Source organism: Oncorhynchus masou, chromosome 22 (assembly GCF_036934945.1).
Source record: "Oncorhynchus masou masou isolate Uvic2021 chromosome 22, UVic_Omas_1.1, whole genome shotgun sequence".
NCBI classification, from domain to species: domain Eukaryota; kingdom Metazoa; phylum Chordata; class Actinopteri; order Salmoniformes; family Salmonidae; genus Oncorhynchus; species Oncorhynchus masou.
In genome coordinates, this window is record NC_088233.1 from 26,011,075 (window position 1) to 26,038,399 (window position 27,325).

At 42.1% G+C, this 27,325-nt stretch overlaps 1 pseudogene; it reads left to right on the forward strand.

Moving 5' to 3' along the window:
• The window catches only part of LOC135508803 (pyruvate dehydrogenase protein X component, mitochondrial-like), a 59,676-nt pseudogene extending 32,674 nt beyond the window's left edge, over positions 1–27,002 (forward strand).
• Positions 27,003–27,325: the final 323 nt, after the last annotated feature.

The following is a 27,325-nucleotide window of genomic DNA, read 5'->3' on the forward strand; positions in this document are numbered from 1 at the left end:
ACTCAATTCAAGCCACACTCGTTGTGAATATAGACAACATGTCAGATTTGTAAAATGCTTTTGGGTGAAAGCATGAGAAGCTATTATCTGATAGCATGCAGCCCCCAGAAACACACAAAGGGGACGTAAACAAAGAAATTAGCGTAGCCGGCGCTACCCAAAACACAGAAATAAAATATAAAACATTCATTACCTTTGTTGGCACTCCTATATGTCCCATAAACATCACAATTGGGTCTTTTTTTCGATTAAATCGGTCCATATATACCCAAAATGTCCATTTATGAACACCGTGAAATCCATGGAAAAAGGAACGTTTCCCAATGCAACGTAATTTTTTAAAATTCATAAAGTTCCCTATAACTTTGACAAAACACTTCAACCTACTTCTGTAATCCAAGTTTAGGTATTAGTAAACGTTAATAAACGATCAAATTGATCACGGAGCGATCTGTATTCAATAACTATAAGTTTTCAAAACGAAGTCCAATTTCTAGTCGACATTTTTTTTGGGTGCACATCTGAAGACCGGATGTGGTATTCAGTGGTCTGACCAAGAATAAATGGGCCTGGAAATCACAACACTGGCGACATCGTGTGGAAGCTGTAGGTATTGCACGCTCAGTCCCATCTTTATGGAAAGCCATAGACAATACAGAGACTGGCGGATGGATTTTTTCTTCTTCGATTTTGTGATGAGGTTTTCTTGGGATTTTCACCACGGAACTCGTTCTGTTATAGTCACAGACACCATTGAACCAGTTCTAGAAACTTCAGAGTGTTTCCTATGCACACATACTAATCATATGCATATACTATATTCCTGGCATGAGTAGCAGGACGTTGAAATGTTGCACGATTTTTAACAGAATGTTGAAAAAAGTAGCCCGATCTCTAACAGGTATTAACGAGACGTGGTGTGATCATAACATACAGGAACTCAAGTCCTTTTGTTCACCTGACTTAGAATTCCTCACAATCAAATGCTGACCACATTATATACCAAGAGGCACTGCGCAGCAGTGCCTCTTCAACCTCAGGAGGTTTGTCACCATAAACACTCACAAACTTTTACAGATGCACAATTGAGAGCATCCTGTCGGGCTGTATCACCGCCTGGTACGGCAGCTGCTCCGCCCATAACCGGAAGGCTCTCCAGAGGGTAGTGAGGTCTGCACAACGCATCACCAGGTGCAAACTATTTGCCCTCCAGGATACCTACACCACCCGATGTCACAGGAAGGCCAAAAAGATCATCAAGGACAACAACCACCCGAGCCACTGCCTGTTCACCCCGCTATTACACAGAAGGTGAGGTCAGTACAGGTGCATCAAAGTGGTGACAGGCAGTGGTGCTTCTATCTCAAGGCCATCAGACTGTTAATTAAACAGCCATCACTAATATTGAGTGGCTGCTGCCAACATACTGACTCAACTTCAGCCACTTTAATAATGGAAAAATATATGTCATCAATTTATCACTAGCCACTTTATATTATATAATGTGTACATACCCTGCATTACTCATCTCATATGTATATACTGTACTCTGTACCATCTACTGCATCTTGATGTAATGTATCGCTAGCCACTTTAAACAACGCCACTTTATGTTTTCATATCCTACATTACTCATCTCATATGTATATAATGTACTCTATACCATCTACTGCATCTTGGCTATGCCGTTCGGCCATCACTCATTTATATATTTTTATGTACATATTCGTATTCATTCCTTTACACTTGTGTGTATACGGTAGTTGTTGTGAAATTGTTAGGTTATATTACTTGTTAGATATGACTGCATGGTCGGAACTAGAAGCACACGCATTTCTCTACACTTGCATTAACACCTGCTGTCCATGTGTATGTGACAAATAGATTTGACTTGTCAGCCAGGTTAATTCAGTGATTGACTATACAACTATCCCTCATACACACCCAATATAGCAGGGAAGTAATTCAAAACAAACATGCGGACACTCCCACTCTGTTAAGTAACCCTTCAGTGAGTTTTCTAACTAAAATAAACAGATGTTATGTGGAGTGGTGATATGACAGCTCTGACTCAAACTCAACTGTGAAATCATTAGTCTCTCTGTCTCTCTATATATATATTTTATTCAATTCAAAGGGTCTTTATTGGCATGGGAAACATATGTTTATATTGCCAAAGCAAGTGAAATGTACAATAAACAAAAATTAAATAAGCTATCAGAAATGAACAGTAAATAGTACTCTGTTTCTTTCTCTCTTTCACTGTCTCTCTCTCGCTCTCTCTCCCTTTATCTGTCTCTCTCTCTCTGTCTTTCCTCTACTCATCTTCATTTAATGGAGAAGAGGAAGGCCCCGTGTTTCTGGAGAACATTGTTTACCATGAAACTCAAGAGGAGGGAAGTGTGTGGGGTGAAGGTGGGAGAAAAATATCTTGATAGGCTTTCAAGCTTTCATTCCCCCTGCCATGTTTAACCTTGGAAAACACAAAATATCCAATAACAATGACAGGCATGTTGCTGCTCTCTTTTCTCCCCCCTCTCTAAGACTGACAGGTATGGCATGTTCAGAGAACACAGATTGATAAAGCACCACTACCTATCTCTACCATGCTTCACCTCACCTCAATGGCTTGGAAATTACTATTTATCACTTGCCATATGTGTTCCAACATAATAAATGGTTAATGGGATTGATTTACACAAGTATGATACATGAATATTGTAGCATGGACATTATTTTGTAATATCTGTGGTAATTCCCTTTTCTACTGAGGCTGTAAATTAGACTATTGGGTGTTCACCCGCTAATGTCACATTACGTAATAGGTTATCATGTCAGGGCATGTTCTTGTATAAGCATATAGTGGACTTTGTCTTTAAAAAGTGAACATTTACATTTAGTCTGCCTCAGAGGGACGTGTGTATAAACCAGGCATATTGTCTTCATACAATAAGGGTATTATAGTGGATTATGTCCCCCGTTGTTAACACCAATACCAAGTTAAAGGCACATCCACCATTTCAGAGTGCTACTGTATGTTTGCCTGCCGGAGGGTAGAGAAATGCTGTAGAGATTTTTTAATGCTGCTGATTTATAGTGTTTTTATGGGAACGGTTGGTTCAGAAATACAAACATTTGTCCAAGGAAGTCTGTGGTCGTAAGTTATTTCAAGGTACGCTGTACATTTATTTTAGGTAGACTTTTGATTTATTCTCCACCTGTCCGCAGCATACATTTTCTAGATATCTTATAGCCCTCTGATAAGTGATGTGAAAACTCTAAGCTTTAGTTTTACCAACATCAGCATTACGTTTTATGTCTTTACAGTATACCTTAACACAGCATTCTTTTCATAGAATGATAGACCATGGATATCTAGTGTTTGATGATGAGAGACTCAGATATTTCTCTCTCTGTGAGGACATGAGGCTTTTCTTCACTGGAAGGAAGAGGTTTTCATGACCATCACTCTGTCCCAGATGACAGTGTAGTCTGGGTTTGACTCAGGACAGTTGGGATGGTGTGTGGGGTGGGGAGTTGTGCATGCGCGTGTCTGTCTGTCTGTCTGTCTGTCTGTCTGTCTGTCTGTCTGTCTGTCTGTCTGTCTGCCTGTCTGCGTGTGTCTTTAATATTCCAGTCACCATTTGAGGCTCTTTTGCCTTGTCTGTCTATCAGTGGGAGTATAAATGGCCTGTGTGAAAAGCAGATGCCTTGTGTGAGGAAGGATAGATCAGCCAGCCAGTGAGCCAGCTAGCAGCACACAGTAGCCTATCAGTGGATGATGTCATCGCCACACACTGGGGACTCTGGGCTCAGGATTTATGAGCTGATCAATTGATGTTCTCATCACATGGAAAAGACACTTCATATTGCTTTGGGATTTATGGAGAACTGTACCTCACTCCATCATACAGAGGAATAGGAGAATATTTGGTAGATGGTACACGTATATTGTGGGGTTTTCTTCAAGTTATAATGTGAAAATCTCCCTATGCAGCCCTCGTCCCTTTTAAAGAAACTCCACAGGGAGGTAATGACATAGTCAGTGGTGGTAAATCTCATATCTCCTCTTGTTCACTGGCTGGGCTCACCATGTTCTCTTAGCCTGAATAGGAGCTGTCATGCGAATTCAGATGCGCATGTATCAGCAGAATGGGTAGGGGTAGGGAGAGAGGAGTGGCAGGTAGTGATTTGGCCACCCAAGCAAATTGGCTTAGGTTTTCAGAGGGCATGTAGCTTCCTGTAGCTTACCTAACCTGAAGGAACCGGGCTCTTCTGCCTGCCTGCTTACTCTGCAGCTATTAGTGAAAGTGTTCGCTCCTGCACAATTGTTTGTGTGTGTCACTCTCTTATGTGTGGTTAGACGATTTCCTACATTCCAACAAGGTCCCCACAAACAATAACCAAGAACAATGAGAGGGAGGTAAGGAGAGAGAGGGAAGGAGAGAGGGAGGGAAGGAGAGAGGGAGGGAAGGAGAGAAGGAAGAAGAGAGGGAGGGAAAGAGAGAGGGACTACATGGAAAGGGAAAATGAGAGCAGGGTGTGGGGCCCAGCGTTCTCCCTGCTGTATGAACGAGGGCAGCAGGTGCAGCTGACTCAGACAAAGATGAGGGGTAGGAGGGCCTCAGTGCACTGGTGTGAAACTAGAGACCTCTGAGCAATCACACCTGATACCTGCCTCACCCTCCTTGCCCCACCTCCCGGCCTTGACACCCTCCCTGAAAGCAAAGATTAGGAATACTGGGGCTGAACTTTCCTATTCTATTTACATCTCTTTTTCCTCCTCTTAGTTTCTCTTCCTCCATCTCTCCCCCACCCTTTACTTTCACGTTTTCACACTGCTCTTTTTGTAGGAGTGGCGGTGTCATTGTTTAGAGTCTAACTGGCAGTGTTTGGTCATAAAGGTGACAATGTTAATTTTATTTTATTTGATCATTTAAAATAAATCCAAATGTTGCAGCAGATGGGTCGTTTCATGTAACCAGTCCCTTTTGAAATAGAAATATTGAATTTTAAAAGCATGTTAAATTAAATTAAGTGCCCTTTAATTAATATAGACCAAGTTTACGTTTTTTATATGACTAAATACTTGCTAAAGTGCAGGTCAACTTTCATTTTAATATGGTGGAACTATTCCTTTTTAATTTTTATCTAAGGAAGTGTTGATAATCTAATAGTCAAATCATCGTGTAAAAGCAGGTGAGCTGGTTGTAGTCTTTTTGGCCATTTTCTGGTGTTTTGTGATGGAAAACTGAGTGGGTCGATCACAACACATCAAACCCTGTTATCCATACAGTGTCTTCAGAAAGTATTCACACCACTTTACTTTTTCCATATTTTGTTGTGTTACAGCCTGATTTTAAATTTGACTAAATTGAGATTTGTTTTACTGGCCTACCCACAATGCCCCATAATGTCAAACTGGAATTATGTTTTTAGAAATGTTTTTGCTTAACAAGTTGCATGATAAGATTTATGGACGCACTCTGTGCTCAATAACAGTGTTGAACATGATTTTTTAATGACTACTTCATCTCTGTACCCCAAACATGCAATTATCTGAAAGGTCGCTCAGTCGAGCAGTGGATTTCAAGCACAGATTCAACCACAAAGACCAAAGAGGTTTTCCAATGCCTCGCAAAGAAGGGCACCTATTGGTATATGGGTAAAAAAAATGCAGATATTGAATATCCCTTTGAGAACAATGAAGTTATTAATTACGTTTTGGATGGTGTATCAATCCACCCAGTACAAAGATTGCATACTTCCTAACTCAGTTGCCTGAGAGGAAGGAAACTGCTCAGGTATTTTACCATGAGGCCAATGGTGACTTTAAAACAGTTACAGAGTTTAAAGGCTGTGATAGGAGAAAACTGATGATGTATCAACAACATTGTAAGTACTCCACAATACTAACCTGATTGACAGAGTGAAAAGAAGGAAGCCTGTACAAAATACAAATATTTGAAATTCGCATCCTGTTTGGAACAAGGCACTAAAGTAATGCAGCAAAAAAATGGCTAAGAAATTAACTTTATGTCCTGAATACAAAGCGTTATGTTTGGGGCAAATCCAACACACACATCGCTTCATATTTTCAAGCATGGTTGTTGCTGCATCATGTTATAGGTATGCTTGTCATCGGCAAGGATGTTTTTTTTTGATGAAAATACACAGAATACAGCTAAGCACAGGTTGATCAACAACCAATTTGACAGAGCTTGAAGAGTTTTGAAAAGAATAATGGCTCTTAGAGAATAAGGTTCTAAGAGACTTGTATTGGGGATGGTGAATACGTATCTAATCAAGATATATTTGTTTTTATTTGTTTACTATTTTTACAAATGTAAAAAAAAAATCCACTTTGACCATAAAGATGGCTGCCAACTTTGAACCTCCATGCCAGGTGCCTTTCTGACAAACCACATGAATTATGCTTCAGGAACACTTGATGAAACTAATGATAATCAGAGTCAGGTTTTGTTTTCACTCAGTGGTTGTGATTGGTCGTTGGATTGATAAAGATAATCATTTGGAGAGCGATGTGCGGGTGTTGTTGTCTTTCGTTGCTCATATTTGTTCTGTTCGTTTTTTATTTACCTACATCTCCTAACTTGATCAGCCTGCCCAGTGTGCCCATGTGAAACGCATGCTCTGTTTGTCAGATGAGAGAGTGAATGCATCTGACATCCGATCCTGGCCTCCATTGTGGGGAAGTGTTTGTTTATGATTGGTGAGTGCTTGTCTTCTCACGTCCAATCTCTGTGCTAGTCCTAGGAGTATTTCATAACTGAAAGTTACCACTCTTGCTCTCGACTCCGGTTGTGGTTGAGATACATTTAGATATTAGTGTTTTCTCCCCCAAAGCCAAGCAGGGTCCATATCAATAGGCCCAGTCACTCAGGGAAGGCCAGAGTTGGATGTGTACGCTGGGATAGAAAGTACATCATGTATGCTTTCCTCAGACTTTCAATAACACAACACAGATAAATAGCTGCTTATTGCAGAGCTACGTAGCTACATACTGGTGTTTCTGCATCTACTGTCATTCTGCATACAGGTGTGTGAGAGCAAAGTGAGGGCAGTTTTTTTATTTCCATTATGAGAGTTTGCGCATATGGATGTTTGGACTGTAAGGGTGTCAGAGGAGTGGCGCAGTGTTCAGTCTTTTCAAAGCCCATGGTCCCAGATCCACCCTCCATGAGTCATACTGTACTCATAGCCTACATTACTTTGGTCTTGTTCAAATTATACTTACTGTAAGGTACTGGGTGTCGTGAGGGTGAAGTCAGGCGCAGGAAAGCAGAGTTCAATATAGTGCTCCTTTAATGCACACACGGTGAACCACGGCCACCCCACTTTTGGGTGCTCAAACAAAATGTCCCAGACACAGGGAACGAAAACAGTCCAGCTCTAAATACACGAACACGTTCATTTGTTGCAAACACCAGGGTTACAATGATCAATCCCGCACAAAGAAACGGGCGGGCCGGCTGACTAATAAAGCCCAACTAATACAACCAACTCAAAACAGGTGCAATCTATAAACACATAAAGAGGGGGAGAAAATAATCCGTGGCAGCTAGTAGGCCGGCGGAAGGGGAAGGGGAGCCACCTTCGGTTGGAGTCGTGACACTTCCTTTGTATTGATCTGTGTAATAGGTGCAAGTGGTGGTGAATGTGTGGGTCTTTTCTATTTTGCTTCATTTGTTTCATCTATTCTCTACCTGCCATTCTTTTCCTCTATAGAGATGACCTGACTCTCCTGAAAAAGTGTCCTGATTCCAAGGCAGCTCCCGTTACTGTAGCCCCAGCAATGGCTGTCCCCAGTCCAATGGCCACCCCAGCACTTGCACAACACCCCCAGACAGCAGGCCCATGTACCCCCCTCAATCCTTACCTGGCAAGCCTGGAGCACCAGTAAGTACACACACACAGCAAACTGCCCTAGCACTAAACACACAATTCTAAATCGAGATCTACACAAAGTGCTCTTGGGGCCAGGGCTTGATTTGGGATGGGCAATGTCTTCTAAGAAAGTACATGACTGCCGTGCACCTGCACTCAGTGGAAAACATCATGATGTTAGACGAGCGTGTTATGGCCAGGGTTAGAGACGAGTGTGTTTAACTCTTCAAGACTCAATGGTGTGCGAGCAGATAAAGGGAGACAGGGACCACCTCAAGGTTAGTATGACTCACTATGGGCTCCTACCCTCCTTACCCTATACACACACTCTACCTTGTCCTCTCTCAGTGCTGCAATTCACTGTAGATAATTGGCATTACCCACAATTTATCAATGTATCTATTCTTGGTTGAATTGAGGGTGCGTTGTCACAGATTCACATAGAAGGTTCACATTGATTGACTCCTGACTTCACATGACTCACTTGCCAGTAAGTGTTGGAGACTCTTTCTAGCCTTATGTAACATTTGTATAATGTCCTGTGGGGGAATAACAGAATATTGCAGTAAATAATCCCTCAATCAGAAAGCCAAGGTTATGCAAATATTTTCCACGTGCCTATCGGTATTTAAATGGTGTGATTTGTGGCTTTCATGTCCTTAATTTCGTCCTGTTTATTCCTGTTGTGGCACCTCTTCCCATGTACTGGTAATAATAAGCATGTTATAGCCGGTCAGTGAGTTTTGTGAGTAGACAGTTATTTTGTATTTCAGCAGGGTTTGGAAGAAATACTAGGGAATTAACCAAACACAAACAACTAGGCTTCAGATATTAACAAACATTGTATTACCATTCTGCTCCAGAGTGTATGAATAATTGGTCATATAAGATTAGCAGTGTCTTAATAGTTCCCCTGAGTGCCCCTAAGCCATATGTGTTCTGGTAGATTTTCTATGGAACAGATCCTTATCATTGTTTGCACAAAGGAGAGTTTACTCACAGCCCCTATGATGCCATGCAAGGTGAGCATGAACGCCTATCGCCTTACTCCTCATGCACAACGAGAGACCTAGCCATCCGATAAACTGACAGACAGAGACCTGGGACTTTTGGCTGTGCACGGGGTATCCAGACCGAAACATCTGGTCAGTGGAGACAGTGTAGAGAGCTGAAGACATAGACCTCTGACCGGGTCCTGACCAACTCCTCTAACCTCTCTGTAATTTGGAATGTGTGCTGTTGACAGCGTTTTCTATGGCCTGGCACCAAGGTCACAGTGTTAACAGGACACCATGTAAAAATGTATTTACTGACTGACTGATTGATTGATAAAGCCCTTTGGTTTGAGACGTGTACGACGTCTGCAAGCATAACATTGGTGTTGATAGCCATCCCTCCCTCCCTCTCGGCTTACCGAGGGAGTAACCGTATGTCGACGAGAGAACCAGAAACCTCAGACACAGGCGACTGTCTCAACATGTCTGTTAAAAATATAGAGAAACAGATAAAGAGACAATCGGCCTTGGTCTCCTCAGGTTTATCTCGCTCGCTCTATGAAAGTGCCCTTGCTTCTAAGTGACTGCTGGGACTCCAAAGTCAGTATAACTTCGGTTTCCTTTGACCGATGGCGGGTGAGGAGGCAGAAGGGAGGCAGAAAGGCTCCTGGGTCTCTTGATAAGTCACGGTAGTTGTGTCAGGGCGCTGGACATCGCTCAGAGAGAAAAAGCCCACCTCCCGTTTTAAAATAAAACTTTAACCTATTTTTAAGTAGTATGGTGATGGGGGATTTTGATTTCAATAATCTGATGTTATGAGGGAATAGGATACTGTGGAATGATGACTCACACACATACAGTGGGGCAAAAAAAGTATTTAGTCAGCCACCAATTGTGAAAGTTCCCCCACTTAAAAAGATGAGAGAGGCCTGTAATTTTCATCATAGGTACACTTCAACTATGACAGGCAAAATGAGAAAAGAATATCCACAAAATCACATTTGTAGGATTTTTTATGATTTTATTTGCAAATTATGGTGGAAAATAAGTATTTGGTCAATAACAAAAGTTTATCTCAATACTTTGTTAATACACCCTTTGTTGGTATTGACAGAGGTCAAACGTTTTCTGTAAGTCTTCAAAAGGTTTTCACACACTGTTGCTGGTATTTTGGCCCATTCCTCCATGCATATCTCCTCTAGAGCAGTGATGTTTAGGGCCTGTTGCTGGGCAACACGGACTGTCAACTCCCTCCAAAGATTTTCTATGGGGTTGAGATCTGGAGACAGGCTATGCCACTCCAGGACCTTGAAATGATTCTTGCGAAGCCACTCCTTCGTTGCCCAGGCAGTGTGTTTGGGATCATTGTCATGCTGAAAGACCCAGCCACGTTTCATCTTCAATGCCCTTGCTGATGGAAGGAGGTTTTCACTCAAAATCTCACGATACATGGCCCCATTCATTCTTTCCTTTACACGGATCAGTCGTCCTGGTCCCTTTGCAGAAAAACAGCCCCAAAGCATGATGTTTCCACCCCCATGCTTCACAGTAGGTATTCTTTGGATGCAACTCAGCATTATTTGTCCTCCAAACATGACGATTTGAGTTTTTACCAAAAAGTTATATTTTGGTTTCATCTTACCATATGACATTCTCCCAATCTTCTTCTGGATCATCCAAATGCTCTCTAGCAAACTTCAGACGGGCCTGGACATGCATTGGCTTAAGCAGGGGGACACGTCTGGCACTGCAGGATTTGAGTCCCTGGCGGCGTAGTGTGTTACTGATGGTAGGCTTTGTTACTTTGGTCCCAGCTCTCTGCAGGTCATTCACTAGGTCCCCCCATGTAGTTCTGGGATTTTTACTCACCGTTCTTGTGATAATTTTGACCCCACATGGTGAGATCTTGCGTGGAGCCCCAGATCGAGGGAGATTATCAGTGGTCTTGTATGTCTTCCATTTCCTAATAATTGCTCCCACAGTTGATTTCTTCAAACCAAGCAGCCCTACCTATTGCAAATTCAGTCTTCTCAGCCTGGTGCAGGTCTACAATTTTGTTTCTGGTGTCCTTTGACAGCTCTTTGGTCTTGGCCATAGTGGAGTTTGGAGTGTGACTGTTTGAGGTTGTGGACAGGTGTCTTTTATACTGATAACAAGTTCAAACAGGTGCCATTAATACATTTAACGAGTGGAGGACAGAGGAGCCTCTTCAAGAAGAAGTTACAGGTCTGTGAGAGCCAGAAATCTTGCTTGTTTGAAGGTGACCAAATACTTGTTTTCCACCATAATTTGCAAATAAATTCATTAAAAATCCTCCTTTTTCTGATTTTGTCCTTCATAGGTGAAGTGTACCTATGATGAAAATTACAGGCCTCTCTAATCTTTTGCAGTGGGAGAACTTGCACAATTGGTGGCTGACTAAATACTTTTTTGCCCCACTCTAGGTTACTCTGGCCTCTCAGTCTATAACTGCCGAACAACGGCACCTTGACTTTTGCTTTAGTATTGTTATTTAACATACAGTTGAAGTCGGAAGTTTACATACACTTAGGTTGGAGTCATTAAAACTCGTTTTTCAACCACTCCACAAATGTCTTGTTAACAAACTATAGTTTTGGCAAGTCGGTTATGACATCTACTGTGTGCATGACACAAGTAATTTTTCCAACTATTGTTTACAGACCGATTATTTCACTTATAATTCACTGTATCACCATTCTAGTGGGTCAGAAGTTTACATACACAAGTTGACTGTGCCTTTAAACAGCTTGGAAAATTCCATAAAATTATGTCATGGCTTTAGAAGCTTCTGATAGCCTAATTGACATAATTTGAGTCAATTGGAGGTGTAACTGTGGATGTATTTCAAGGACTACCTTCAAACTCAGTGCCTATTTGCTTGACGTCATGGGAAAATCAAAAGAACTCAGCCAAGGCCTCAGAAAAAAATTGTACATCTCCACAAGTCTGGTTCATCCTTGGGAGCAATTTTCAAACACCTGAAGATACCACGTTAATCTGTACAAAAAAATAGTACGCAGGTATAAACACCATGGGACCACGGAGCCATCATACCGCTCAGGAAGGAGATGCATTCTGTCTCCTAGAGATTAACGTACTTTGGTGCGAAAAGTGCAAATCAATCCCAGAACAACAGCAAAGGACCTTGTGATGATGCTGGAGGAAACAGGTACAAAAGTATCTATATCCACAGTAAAACGAGTCTTATATCGACATAACCTGAGTGGCCGCTCAGCAAAGAAGAAGCCAATGCTTCAAAACATCCACATGACCATGGGGGAAAGATTGTACTTTTTGGAGAAATGTCCTCTGGTCTGATGAAACAAAAATAGAACTGTTTGGCCATAATGACCATCGTTATGTTTGGAGGAAAAGGGGAAGAATGAAGATCAAGCCGACGAACGACAATCAAACTGTGAAGCATGGGGGTGGCAGCATCATGTTGTGGTGGTGCTTTGCTGCAGGAGGGACTGGTGCACTTCACAAAATAGATGGCATCTCAACGCCCTGCCCTCTTACCCAATAGAATATTTGTGGGCAGAACTTACAAAACGTGTGTGAGCAAGGAGGCTTACAAATCTGACACAGTTACACCAGCTCTTTCAGGAGGAATGGGCCAAAATTCAAGGCTACCCGAAAGGCTACCCGAAAAGTTTGACCGAAGTTAAACAATTTAAAGGCAATGCTACCAAATACTAATTGAGTGTATGTAAACTTCTGACCCACTGGGAATGTGATGAAATAAATAAAAACTGAAATAAATCATTCTCTCTACTATTATTCTGACATTTCCCATTCTTAAAATAATGTGTTGATCCTAACTGACCTAAGACAGGGATGTTTTACTAGGATTAAATGTCAGGAATTGTGAAAATGTATTTGGCTAAGGTGTATGTAAACTTCTGACTTCAACTGTATTTGTACTTTTATTTGATAGCTTAGTTTTGTTAATCCTGATTTGATGCCTTTGTTTAGCGTAGTCTAGTGATTATTGGACAATTCTGTATTGTGAAGTTGATAGAAGGCTCCTCCTGTACTCAGACAGAGACCAGACCCTGGCCAAGCTAAGAGCCAGGCCTGTCCAAACACGCCAAGCAGCAGCCTCATAAAGACGACCCAGACTAGTTGGGGTTGGCCATGGTCAGGCACCCAGCCTGCTTTCCATCCCTGCCTCTTTATCACTGTAATGGGGATGGAAAGATCTTGTTTAGTTTCATGACTTTGTTGAGTACTAAATGTTGCATTACTGCAAAAGGGGTTACAGAAGGAAAGATTTACACAGGAAATTAGGAAATTACATCCAGGATTTAGTCATAATGGTTATTTCAGTAATGTTTATAAAAATGCCACATTTCCTCCTCGTCTTGTTTCCCATATTGTATTTTGAAGACCATTACATTGACAAGATACAAAAAAATGATTTAATATACCACCTTAGAGTTGGTCCCATTTTTAGTTCAGCGACATCGATCACAATCAATCAATCAATCAATCAATCAATCTATCTTTTGTAACAATTTTTTTCAATATCATCGAGAGTACTATAGCTTCAGAGGAAAGTCTAACTTCAGATATGTCTGTAACCTGTAATGGGAGGAAGGGTTGGGGGGGTTCAATTTCAGGTGAAAGTGATTTTGTCCAGAATGGAGTTATTGATGGAAGCTGAGTCATAAAGTCATCCAGAAACATAAATCTGCACATTGACCGACTGACATTCTTCAATTTTCTCCTCTCCTCTCTTCTCCTAGGGTACCTACACAGAGATCACTGCCTCCAACATATGGTGTGTCATTGCCCAGAGGCTAATGCAGTCCAAGACCACCATCCCCCATGCCTACGCCACCGTAGACTGTGACCTGGGTGCCATCTTGCAGCTGCGCAAGGAGATGGCTAAAGGTGAGGCCACAGCACAACGTAACATAACACAGCATAACAGGGCACAACACACAAGAACACTACATAACAGAACACATCAGAACACAGCATAACAGAACACAACACATCAGAACACAACATATTAGAAGACAATACATCAGAACACAGCATAACAGAACACAACACATTAGAACACTAAATAATACAACACATCAGAATACAATATAACACATCAGAACACAACACATCAGAACACAGCATAACAGAACACTACATAACAGAACACAACAGGGCACAGCACAACAAAAAGCTGGTCAAAGATGAAGGCTGGCTGTGTTCAAGTACACAGTAGCACTACATGATACAACCCAGCTGAACACTCATGAGACCTATTTGAGCACTGTATGAGACCTGGATGGGATTTAGCTCATAGTAGCACAGAGTATCACAATGTAGTATATAACACAGTACAGAGCGGGAGAAGGAAGTGGGGAGGGAGATAGAGAAACTGAATAAGATATGGAGAGAGGAGGGGTAGTTTTTACTTTGTTGTGATTGGATGTGAAGTAATTAGGCAGGCCTGGCAGTGTCTAGCCCATTCTGTCCTGCCTGTGCTACTCTCACAGTCTCACCTCTCATCCCATCTCTCCACCAATGAAATTAGCCAAAACATTTTGCACAACATGTGTTCTATGTTACTTCTGCTTAATGGCTATTCTCAGTGAAGGGTGGTACATGCACTCGCCAAGTAAAGAGAGAGAGGGAACATTGTAAGAATGTCAAAACAACCACCCAAGGGTGTTTTTGAAACTTGGACCAGAGCCAGTCCAGAAACCCCTGGAGATGTGAAGGGGTGCCGCAAGGTCCCAAGTTGTTCCTTCTTAGTTTACATGGTCAGGTGAAACTCCTGGTTCTGCTCATTATTCCCTTTGAGAGATGAACACAATGCAAAGCCTCCTCATTCCATCTAAACCTGACAGTTAAACCTCACTTTATTTATATTCTCTTCAAGATGACGTTGACAATGTGTTTAATACATTTCCATTTTCTGGGATGATAGGATGAACATATGATTTAGCCTGATTTGATCAACATTCATACAGCTCTTCAGCCCTGTTTCAGCCCTGTGTGTCTGTGATGCAGAAGAAACAGAGAGAGACTGGCCATTCCAGTCCTATTAGCAGCAGGGTGGTGTGTGTGTTAAGGGATTCTCTTTTCATCCGGTTGTTTTCCCTGGCTCTCTTTGTTCAGATGCACAGTGATTTCACGGTTAGCTTGTTGGTCATCCCGCTAAGAGCATTCATAACCGTTTGGCACTAATAGGCGCTGTTATACAGTCCAGTTTTAACGCCATGCCAGGCACTGCCGCCACACCATGGGCACTGTATGGAGAGAGCAGAGAGGGAGAGGTATAGAGGAGAGAAAGAAAGAGAGGGAGGAGTGATGGAGGACATAGAATTAGAGGGATGGGAGAGGCAGGGCGGAAGGTCAGGGAAGTTGAAGGAGAACAGTAATAGAAAGTTGTGGGTGTTCTCTAAAGGAGTGGTCTTAGTTTTGGGGGGTTTTAATTATTCGCACCAAAGAAAAGAAGTGAAAGACAAAACGGTACAAAAAAATTATAATGTGAAAACGGTGTGCAAGTGAGGTTGGAAGCCCAAAAGGGCTTATATGAAACCACACCACAACTATAAGTACCCACAACAAAAAAGTATGTGTGGGTTTGTTAAACTGGGCATTATTGTGAGAGAAAGTATTGGTAGGAGGGTGATTGAGTTTATATTGCACTGGGTGGGGGAGTGAAGGGCGTTTGTTCATATAGACATTTTCTCAACCACCCAGCTGCCCCTCACCCAGTACCCCCTGCCCTGTATGATAACACTGCCCTTCAACTGGAGGAGAGAAGAATGGAAAATAAACTCCACCAGTAACAACAATAACAGCATAAGGCCTCTCTTGGTCCTAACACACATAATTAGTATGTCTGATTCTCTTACAATGCACATCATCCTATAGCGTGCACACCAGATGTCATCTGCCATGCTTGTTGGAGAAGTTGTTATGGGATACTTTGCTTTGGCGAATAAGAAAGCATTTTTTAAACATCCTGCTTTGGGCTGGATGTGTCAATGTGTAGTTCGTACATGCATAACCTGTGAGCAGAATCCCTAACAGAATCCCTAACACTTACCTGACTAACAGCACTTGAATTACATATCTGTAGTGTTGTCTCCTTTCTTTCCAGCAGAGATCAAAGTGTCCGTCAATGATTGTATCATCAAGGCAGAAGCTGCTACACTCATGGAGTATTAACTACCCTTCCAGTTTCTAACAATGTTCATGTTTCGATATGCAGTGCATTCAGAAAGTATTCAGACCCGTTGAATTGTCCACATTTTGTTACGTTACAGCCTAATTCTAAAATGGATTGAAATGTTTTTGTTTTTCCTCAATCTGCACACAAGTACCCATAATAAAAATGTTTAGACTCGGACAATTCATTCGACCTCATGGCTTGGTTTTTGCTCTGACATGCACTATCAATTGTGGGACCTTATATTAACAGGTTTGTGCTTTTCCAAATGATGTCCAATCAAGTGAATTTACCACAAGTGGACTTCAATCAAGTTGTAGAAACAGGAGGATCAATGAAAACAGGACGCACCTGAGCTAATTTCCAAATCTCATAGCAAAGGGTCTGAATACTTATGTAAATAAGGTATTTCTGTTTTTTATGTTACATTTTTTTACTAAAATGTATAAAAAACTGTTTTTTCTCTTTGTCATTATGTGTGTAGATTGATTATGTGTGTAGATTGATGAGGAAAATGTTTTATTTAATCATTTTAGAATAAGGCTGTAACGTAACAAAATGTGGAAAAAGTACTGAGTACTTTCCAAATGCACTCTATCTACAGTGCCCATAGAAAGTATGCAACCCTTTGCACAAATATCACAGTTTTGCCTCACAGCCTGGAAGGTAAATGTGTTGTTCAGCTTCAGTTTCCTGAGCAACAAAGCCACATCACGTCACCGTTACAGATCCCCTGAAGCCATTCCTCTACAACCATCCCTGGTTCAAACACCCCCATGTATATTTATCAACTGACTTTAACTGGTGGCAGGCAGAGTCTGCTATTGTCTGGCTGGTGGACAGATCTATAAATAGACACCAATTCCCAGTAAATTCTATCCTGTCTTTCCGCCATTTGATGGGAATTCTGAGGAAATTGGCTGAGTATTCATCTCTAACCAGACAGGTTTTTTAAATTCCTTTTCTAAATTATTTATGGAGAGGATAGAGAGAGAAAGAAAAAATGCATCCTTGACTTGTCTTAGTAGGGAAATGTCTGTAGATCTTCCTTTCTCTGTGTTTTACCTGGGGCTCTCTTTGATAAATTTCAATGCCTTATTCCATCCTTTCCCCTATAGTTCCTTATGTAGGAAAAATATAGCACATGACACTCTCTCCCTCCCCCTCTTTCTCCTTCTCTCCTCTTACCCTCTGTGTGAAGACTGGGAATGTAATCACCAAACAAACTCCCTTGGATTTAGCTGGGTGCCTTGGCTGGGATAAGCTTTGATTTGATTTTCATAATGTGCATTTTGAGTATGAATGTGGCTCCTTTGTGTGACTGACTGTATCCATGGAAACAGAGACATAGGTGAAAAGAAGATGGGACCATCTCTCACCACTTTGTTCGGCCCTGTGGTCATGCCTTTGGTCAGACCACTGAATCTACTGTAACACTGGGCCGTTCACCTTTCACCCTGACCCTGCCTTACTTCTGTGGAAACATTATCATATCTAGTCTCTTATCTTATCAATTGCGGGGATAGGACAGGGTATACCGAAATTCTCTGTCCTGTCTTGTGAAGGCCATGGATGGTGTGTCATTTAGTCCTTTTTCCTCTTCCATCCCTCCACTCTCTCTTCCCCTCAGTCCTCTTCTCCTCCTCCTTGAATCCCATCTAGCAGAATCTGTCCTAACCTCTGACCTTGGCCTTTAGGCTCTGCCGGAGGTCAACGTGACCTGGACGGGGGAGGCCCCCCAGGCGCTGGACTCCGTCAGCATCTCCATCGCTGTGGCGACTGAGAAGGGCCTCATTACCCCCATCATCACAAACGCTGCTGACAAGGGAGTGCAGGAGATCTCCGCTAACACCAAGGTAGGGTGGAACTCTACTGATACCTGGGTAGTGTAGAGCTCATAGTTCAGAATCAGGGCCTGTGCTGTTGGAGAAATACATGCCAGTGAGCTGCTAACTTTCCCGGGCGGAGTGGAATAAAATCATGAAATGTTACAGTATCTGAAATGGAACTAGCTGTCTCAATTATTTAGTGGCAGTTACAAAGCACTCAAATTAAAGATCTATAAAATGAGTGAAGAATGGTAATATCACCAGCAGCCCCTTACCTTGAGACTGTGGCTGAATCCCAAATCACCCTTGACCCTCCATTTGCTAAATCACGCGTGCCTCTACAATATCCACATGTCCCAAAGCTGAGGTTGTGAAAATAATGGAGGGTGTAGGGGCTAATTAGACCCTCCAATAGCCACTTTGACATAGTCTACTATGCTGCCGCCTTCAGAGTGAAGTGGTATCCCATAATTCATTGCATAATATTTTAGCTTGCACAATTTTATACACAAAACATTTTCCACCTGTATTTGTTCGTCAGATTTTGAGAAATGACACAAGTAACATTGGAAATCAAATAAAAAACTATTACTGAGGTTTATATCTTGTAAAACGACAGTGGGAATTTTCCCATTTGAATTTCATGCTAATTTTATAATTTAAATGTGGAAGATGAATTTCATCATTCAAGTCACGAGTGTGTCCCGAAGTTGATTGGTTTATTTGATTCCTTTGCCAGTTTTGAATTCACCCTCAGAGTTTTGTCAGCAACATTTGACAACGGAGGTCCCTCCAATCGAGTTGGTCGGGGCGAGGGGCTGGTTTCAGATTCAGTGTGTAACTGCATTCCTCAGGTGCTTTCTTTGGAAAGCTCAGGCTGGGAATGAATCACTCTCTAGGTAAACACATTATCAGGGTTGGTGGTGTTTACATTCCTGGACAGGGACCAGAGATTGTTGTACTGCAGGGTTAAACCAGACCATTATCTGCATCATTTTTTGCAGCTCTTAAATCTGCCACCATTGGGCTGATTTTGGTGATGATGGTGGATTGCTAAAATAACTTAGTCAATTATTTTGACACAGTAGATAACCATACTAGTGATGGGGGAGGAGAAATCGATAAAGTTACATATGGCATATTATTTTTGACAATATCGCAATATTGTTTTTACGGCTGCTAGTCAGCTGTACCTACACCAAAGCTCACCTACTTCTTTTTAAATAGTGAGCCAAATTTGTTTTCAGCAATTTAATATCCATGTTTAATCAAAACTTGTTTTCTCATGACTCGCTTATCCCTCTGCGGCAGTCATATGGTGAGCAATATGTTTGGAACATCGAATCGCAATAAAATCACAGTATCGAATCGCAATACATATTTAAATAATTGCGAGAATCGCAATACATATCGTATCGGCAGGTCCCTGGCAATTCCCAGCCCTAAACCATACTGAATCTAGAGGGAGTATACAGTGCCTTGCGAAAGTATTCGGCCCCCTTGAATTTTGCGACCTTTTGCCACATTTCAGGCTTATTGCGATTCGATGTTTCAGGCTTCAAATTTTGCACGCCCAATTTTTCAGTTTTTGATTTGTTAAAAAAGTTTGAAATATCCAATAAATGTCGTTCCACTTCATGATTGTGTCCCACTTGTTGTTGATTCTTCACTAAAAAAACACAGTTTTATATCTTTATGTTTGTAGCCTGAAATGTGGCAAAAGGTCGCAAAGTTCAAGGGGGCCGAATACTTTCGCAAGGCACTGTACATATACAGGGGGGCGATTACTTAAAAATCATACAATGTGATTTTCTGGATTTTTGTTTTAGATTCTGTCTCTCACAGTTGAAGTGTACCTATGATAAAAATACAGACCTCTACATGCTTTGTAAGTAGGAAAACCTGCAAAATCAGCAGTGTTTCAAATACTTGTTCTTCCCACTGTATGTCTGTATGATATGACACTATAGACACTGTAGTTCTCTCCATCTCAGCAGCCAGTGGCAGGGTCTACAGTAGACCCTACATGTGGCAGGGTCTACAGTCAATCACGGACTACAGGAAGAAATCCAGCCCAGGCACGGACCAGGATGTCTTGCTCCCAGGCAGACTAAATAACTTTTTTGCCCGCTTTGAGGACAATACAGCGCCACTGACACGGCCTGCAACGGAAGCATGCGGTCTCTCCTTCACTGCAGCCGAGGTGAGCAAAACATTTAAACGTGTTAACCCTCGCAAGGCTGCAGGCCCAGACGGCATCCCCAGCTGCGCCCTTAGAGCATGCGCAGACCAGCTGGCTGGTGTGTTTACGGACATATTCAATCAATCCCTATACCAGTCTGCTGTTCCCACATGCTTCAAGAGGGCCACCATTGTTCCTGTTCCCAAGAAAGCTAAGGTAACTGAGCTAAACGACTACCGCCCCGTAGCACTCACTGCCGTCATCATGAAGTGCTTTGAGAGACTAGTCAAGGACCATATCACCTCCACCCTACCTGCCCCTAGACCCACTCCAATTTGCTAACCGCCCAAATAGGTCCACAGACGATGCATTCTCAACCACACTGCACACTGCCCTAACCCACCTGGACAAGAGGAATACCTATGTGAGAATGCTGTTCATCGACTACAGCTCGGCATTCAACACCATAGTACCCTCCAAGCTCGTCATCAAGCTCGAGACCCTGGGTCTTGACCCCGCCCTGTGCAACTGGGTACTGGACTTCCTGACGGGCCGCCCCCAGGTGTTGAGGGTAGGTAACAACATCTCCTCCCCGCTGATCCTCAACACTGGGGCCCCACAAGGGTGCGTTCTGAGCCCTCTCCTGTACTCCCTGTTCACCCACGACTGCGTGGCCACGCACGCCTCCAACTCAATCATCAAGTTTGCGGACGACACAACAGTGGTAGGCTTGATTACCAACAACGACGAGACGGCCTACAGGGAGGAGGTGAGGGCCCTCGGAGTGTGGTGTCAGGAAAATAACCTCACACTCAACGTCAACAAAACTAAGGAGATGATTGTGGACTTCAGGAAACAGCAGAGGGAACACCCCCCTCTCCGAGATCAGTACAGGTGCATCAAAGCTGGGACCGAGAGACTGAAAAACAGCTTCTATCTCAAGGCCATCAGACTGTTAAACAGCCTCCACTAACATTGAGTGGCTGCTGCCAACACACTGACACTGACTCAACTCCAGCCACTTTAATAATGGGAATTGATGGGAAATGATGTAAATATATCACTAGCCACTTTAAACAATGCTACCTTATATAATGTTACTTACGCTACATTATTCATCTCATATGCATACGTATATACTGTACTCTATATCACCGACTGCATCCTTATGTAATACATGTATCACTAGCCACTTTAACTATGCCACTTTGTTTACATACTCATCTTATATGTATATACTGTACTCGATACCATCTACTGTATCTTGCCTATGCTGCTCTGTACCATCACTCATTCATATATCCTTATGTACATATTCTTTATCCCCTTACACTGTGTATAAGACAGTAGTTTAGGAATTGTTAGTTAGATTACTTGTTGGTTATTACTGCATTGTCGGAACTAGAAGCACAAGCATTTCGCTACACTCGCATTAACATCTGCTAACCATGTGTATGTGACAAATAAATTTGATTTGATTTGATTTTGACACACACACACACACACACACACACACACACACACACACACACACACACACACACACACACACACACACACACACACACACACACACACACACACACACGTGTGCCAGCTTAAGAAATAGAGAATGTGACAATGTAATTCCAATGTATTCCCTGCAAAGTACAACGTATGTCTGCCACAACACATTTATTAAACACATACACACTTGCAGTGCCACACACACACACGCACGCACAGTGGTCTCCTGTCCGTGTGTTCCCACCCAGAGTCAGAAGCCTGGTTTGAGTTAGGGCAGAATGTAAATCCCTTATCAGCAGCTAATTGAATACAACATGTGGTCTGGAAGGGACACAGAGCGCTCAGTGGCTACCATGCCTGAACCCACAAAACACATGATTGCTTTTCCTTTCGATGCTGTTATCGCTAATGTTTCCCCATGTATTCTAATGTGTCTCTGGGTCTTTTGACATACTGTTTTTTAGATAAAATCAGTGTCTCTGCAATATCTCTAAAGTAAATGTCCATTTGAATGAGCATGACGTGCATGCGTGTTAGATGTATTATTGCACATCTGCTGCAAATTATTTCCTATATTTGGTCCAGGGTTGTCATGTTGGCCCATAGAAAATAGAATATTAAGAGAGTATCTTACATAGGGTTGTATGACATGCTTCAATGCATAGGCCTGTGTGTGTACTGTTTGTGTTTGTGTATACTTGTGGAGCCTCTGTGTCCCAACTGGTTATATCCGCAGGGTGGGGCGGATCATTAAATATTGTGTAGATAAAGGCCGGGTGGGTGGCGGGTTAAATAAACATAAAAAAACAGTACCTTAAAAAAATCCATAAATGTGTCTTTGTTGTTCAATTTATATCTATGTGCTACATTGAGGTTTTAATTTCCTTATTTTAGGCTGATATTAGTGCATACGCTTAATTAAGCTTCAGGGCCTAACTATAAGCGCACAAAATAGCCTACACGCCAATCGCCAAATTCTTTTGGGACTGGGTAGAAAAAGTTAACTTCGATCCATGGAGGCAAAAATTATTCAGCAAGAGTAAAAACTGCAAAATGTAGAGTTGAAAATAATGAAAAGGGAGGGCAAGAAAAGTAATGTTTGGGAAAGATTTGGTGAAGTGGTAAAAGAGGATGGCAGCAGTGTATGTGTGATGATTGTGAAGCGCAATAAAATTTGACACAAGATCAGGACTTCAAATAGGCCTATGGCACATAAAGGAACTGTAGAGTCGCCAATACTGTTCGGATGGGTAAATAGAAACTTAAATCTGGAGGTCTATAATCTGTAGGTCTATAATCTCTCACATAGCCTTAATATTAACTCAGAATTAAGCATCTACAGGAAGAAATCCAGCCCAGTCACGGACCAGGATGTCTTGCTCCCAGGCAGACTAAATAAGCATTTCTTGCAGTAAAAGGACACACCAAATGTAGGCTACATTTTGACAGGAGTGAAGAAATATGATTTCTTTCTTCCAGCATTTTGAGAGAAAGCGAATGCACAGTTAGATTCATAAACACTGAGAGTATTTCAACCACATAAAATATGGATCCAAGCCGATTTCAAATCTGATCAGATACATGTTGGGACATTTTCACAGCTTTCTATTTCCTTACAACCGGTCAAACTGATTTCATTAGAAATTTTGCAGAGAATCTTTCCAGTTTTTTCTACCTGGTTCGTAAACGTCTTTGCTCTAAGAAAAATAAGCTGATATGGCAGAGAACCTTACCGGTCTTCTATTGATTTATGACATTCTGGTGAGACAGGGTTTATTTAGTCTTTTAGGGCAACATATAATAACAGGAGGGAAGCTGCATGTACAATATCTAATTATAGACAAGTTGACTAATAAATAACCAAAATGTTGGAAAGTATCAACAGAAACATATCTAAATCGGCAAATAAATTCCTGACACCCCCTGTCAAAAACTGTTTCTGCCGTCCTTGACTGTAGTTTACAGAGCATATATCTATATTAGCGAGTTAGGGCCAGGTACAGGCCTCAGATTTTCACTTTATCTCCTATAGTCGGGCGGTTGCGAATGCATTATTTGCAATTAAAGGCAGGTGTTAGTGAACAAACACCTGAACCGCGCACTAGTAATGTGTGAATGTGACGAACATATGGATGGTTTTCCACCTCACATGCACTGGGATGAGACTCAATAATCCAGAAAACACACACACACACCTATATAAAGTGCAACAGTGCAGCCTCCAAGCTCTTTATGTAGCGTATTGATTTGTGCTCTAGTAGCATATTGATTCATGTTGACTTTTGAGTGATGGAAGATAGGGGGGTGTTTAATTGTTTCTTAAGCACCATTACATTAGAGAACTCGTCTTCTCTCTGCTCACTGAGTCATGTCAACTCCCTTACTCCGGCTTGCCAAGCCACAGACGGAGAAAGCCCACTCAGATCAATACAGAGAGTACACACAAGATCAATTTGGCGAAGCAGCAACTTGGACTGACACACCACTGTATGCAGGAGAGGAAAATATATATCCTACAATAGTGGAATAGGGTAGGGCCTGATGTAGAAGACCCTGGAATTGGAATCAGTGGGGTTAAACATTGATGATGCAGTAGGTCTACATGCATTCAGACAAAGTGGTCAATTTTGTATAAAAATGTGTCATTATTCTAGTGCAGTCCCATTCCACCCCATATGGCCTGCTTGGAACCCTCCTAAAGACTAACTTTCAAGGATTTTTCTTTAAAAGCAATTGCCTGCACTGTTTCTTCCTGCTCAGCCATTTTGGTTTTCATTGTGTAAATGTAAAAGTGTTGCCTTCGATGGGGTTTGATGAGTGCTGATTGAACTTGGAATATTATTAATTATCAACTGTCCTATTGGAATATTGTTAATTATCAACTGTCCTATTGGAATATTGAGTGCTATAGTCTAGGGTCTACATCAGAAGTTAACGGTTATCTGTAGGAGGAATGTATATGGTGGAGGCAATTAAGTTTGGAGTGTATTGAGTAAAGAACGGGCAATCACATGTGGCAGGCACGGATAAGGGTGGAGAGATGTGGTGTAGAGAGGAAGGGGGTCGAGGTTAGGTCAGGTTACGAACAGTTTATTGCTCGTATCACTTTACTTCCTGCCTAGCAAAAAAGATGTGATGTTTAGAGAGAGGGAGGAGACTCCACCCAAATTAGAGTATTTATACTACCACTGGTGGAAATATGTTTTTTTCTTATGCAACTGTATGACCCAGTGGGTGAATAAACTCAGTTTGAGCTTGATTAAGCATCTGTGAGGTTTTTACTTTATTTATTTAGAACCTAACAGGTTCAACACAGTGGGATTGAACTGCACTCTGCTCTGTGTGTGTTGATGCCTGGATTCATTTAAGTAATGCTAACAGAAGCTCTTGTGTGAAGCATTTGGAGTATGCAGTCTGAACTCTGATTGAGGGCTGCCTTGGAGTGTTGACTATTATTTTTTTACCTTTATTTTAATAGGCAAGTCAGTTAAGAACAAATTCTTATTTTCAATGACAGCCTAGGAACAGTGGGTTAACTGCCTGTTCAGGGGCAGAACGACAGATTTGTACCTTGTCAGCTCTGGGATTTGAACTTGCAACCTTTCGGTTACTAGTCCAACACTCTAACCACTAGGCTACCCTGACAAGCTGAAGGGTGGTTATCAGCATGACATTATTTCAACATTATCGTTGAACCATGAGGTCCATACTGTATCACTGAGACGGCTAGAAGCGTGATTGATGGATCTGATTGAACCATCACCACCTCTAGACAGTAGATCATTGATTAGCCTATGGTTCACAGTGGATCACTGCCTCTGACTACAGTAGATGACTGACTGCTGATCTGTTTTCTCTAGGCACTATCCCAAAATGCTTGGGATGGGAAGCTGCTTCCTCATGAGTACCAGGGAGGCTCATACAGGTAAACACAACACACCTTATTATCTGGGAGCCAGATAATACTAACCCTCAGTCCTTTACACCTGGAATATTATTTAGATAGATATGCTTTGAACAAATGCAGTGTAGACTTGGCTGTGGGATTTCTCTCTTGGCTTGTTAGACGGTGAACTGGTGGTGTTTGACTCAGGTTCTTACTTAGCACTTCAACATTAGTCAAACGTTTGAATATGCAGACATACAGGTCTACGGTGTGGGAGAAAGGTGTTCAATAACTGTATCTGGATCACCGCTGACAATCTGCAGCGTTTCTAACAGGCTCTAAGATAATCGTTTCTTGAATAGGTCAGTAGGCTACTGGTAGGGAAGCAATCAGTAATGTCCTGCTATTAGAGTTACAACCATCACAGCTAGTCCATATAATATACAGATTCTACATTATCACATGCAGGCATGAAGATAATATGTGGCCAGACGACAAGAGCCATCAATTATGTGGCCATCCATTCCAGGGAGGGCGGGCTGTTTTAACTCATTTGAATTAATTGGGTAATTTAGACATAAATGGGGTTTCTGTGTCAGAGGAGGATAATTAATTTATATAAAGGATGCAAGCTCTTTCTATCTCTTCTTGAAGATGTATGCATGCTTCTTCCCTCCCTTTATCCATCCCTCCATCCCCCAGGCCTGGTTATGTTATTAACCCTCACAGGAAATTGCCTGTGGATGTTATTGCTCACTAAACACAGAGATAGTATGGTCTCTCTCTCTCTCAGTGAGTTCACCTCAGGCTGTTGGAAGTGGCACAATGTTTTTATGTGTCTATTGAGGAAATGTCTCCTGGTATCCTCTTTTGTATTCTCCTTAATTCACCTCACACACAGCCTCTTTGTGTTCTGAGTGCATGCTGTCTTGACTGAATTAGTAACAGGGAATAGGTAGCAATAAGGCCCCATTATGTCTGGCTGTAATCTCCCCTTGGTTAATTGTCTGCATGTTTTCCCTGGCTGAGCCAGACTGATGATGCAATGCCCAATTTCTCCTCTCTCTCTCATTCCCCTCCCTTCGTCTCTCACCACCCTCCTTCGTATTTTTTTCTCTCTTCCTCCTTCATTCTCTCTCTCTCTCCTCCCCCTACTAATTCCTCCCAATTCCTCTCACAAATTAAAATGAGCTTTATTGGTACAAATGGAAAAATCTTTCTCCTTCCCTTCCTGTCTCTCCCTGACAGTTTTTCTAATCTGGGCATGTTTGGCATCAGTGGGTTCAGTGCGGTGATCAACCCTCCGCAGGTGTGTATCCTGTCCCTGGGCACCTCCAAGGCTGTGCACCGTCTGACCGAAGAGACCGGTGCCCTGAGCACAGTCACCCTGTCTAGTGACGGGTGCCTAGTGGACGACAAGCTGGCATCACGCTTCCTGGACAAGTTTTGTGTTGATCTGGAGAGGCCGCAGTGCATGTCACTAGCCTGAGATGGAGGGATGGAGAATGGGAAGGAAGGAGAGAGGGAACACTTCCACCGTGAAACTTATAGTGTGTTCTGCAAAGGAGCAGCTGTCTTATTTTAACTAAATTAACATTGCTAGTTGTGCATATATGTTTTATTTTACCTTTATTTAATTAACAAGGCAAGTCAGTTAAGAACAATTACTTATTTTCAATGACAGCCTAGGAACAGTGGGTTAACTGCCTTGTTCAGGGGCAGAATGACCGATTTGTACCTTGTCAGCTCGGGGACTTGATCTTGCAAACTTTCGGTTACTAGTCCAACGCTTTAACCACCAGGCTACCTGCC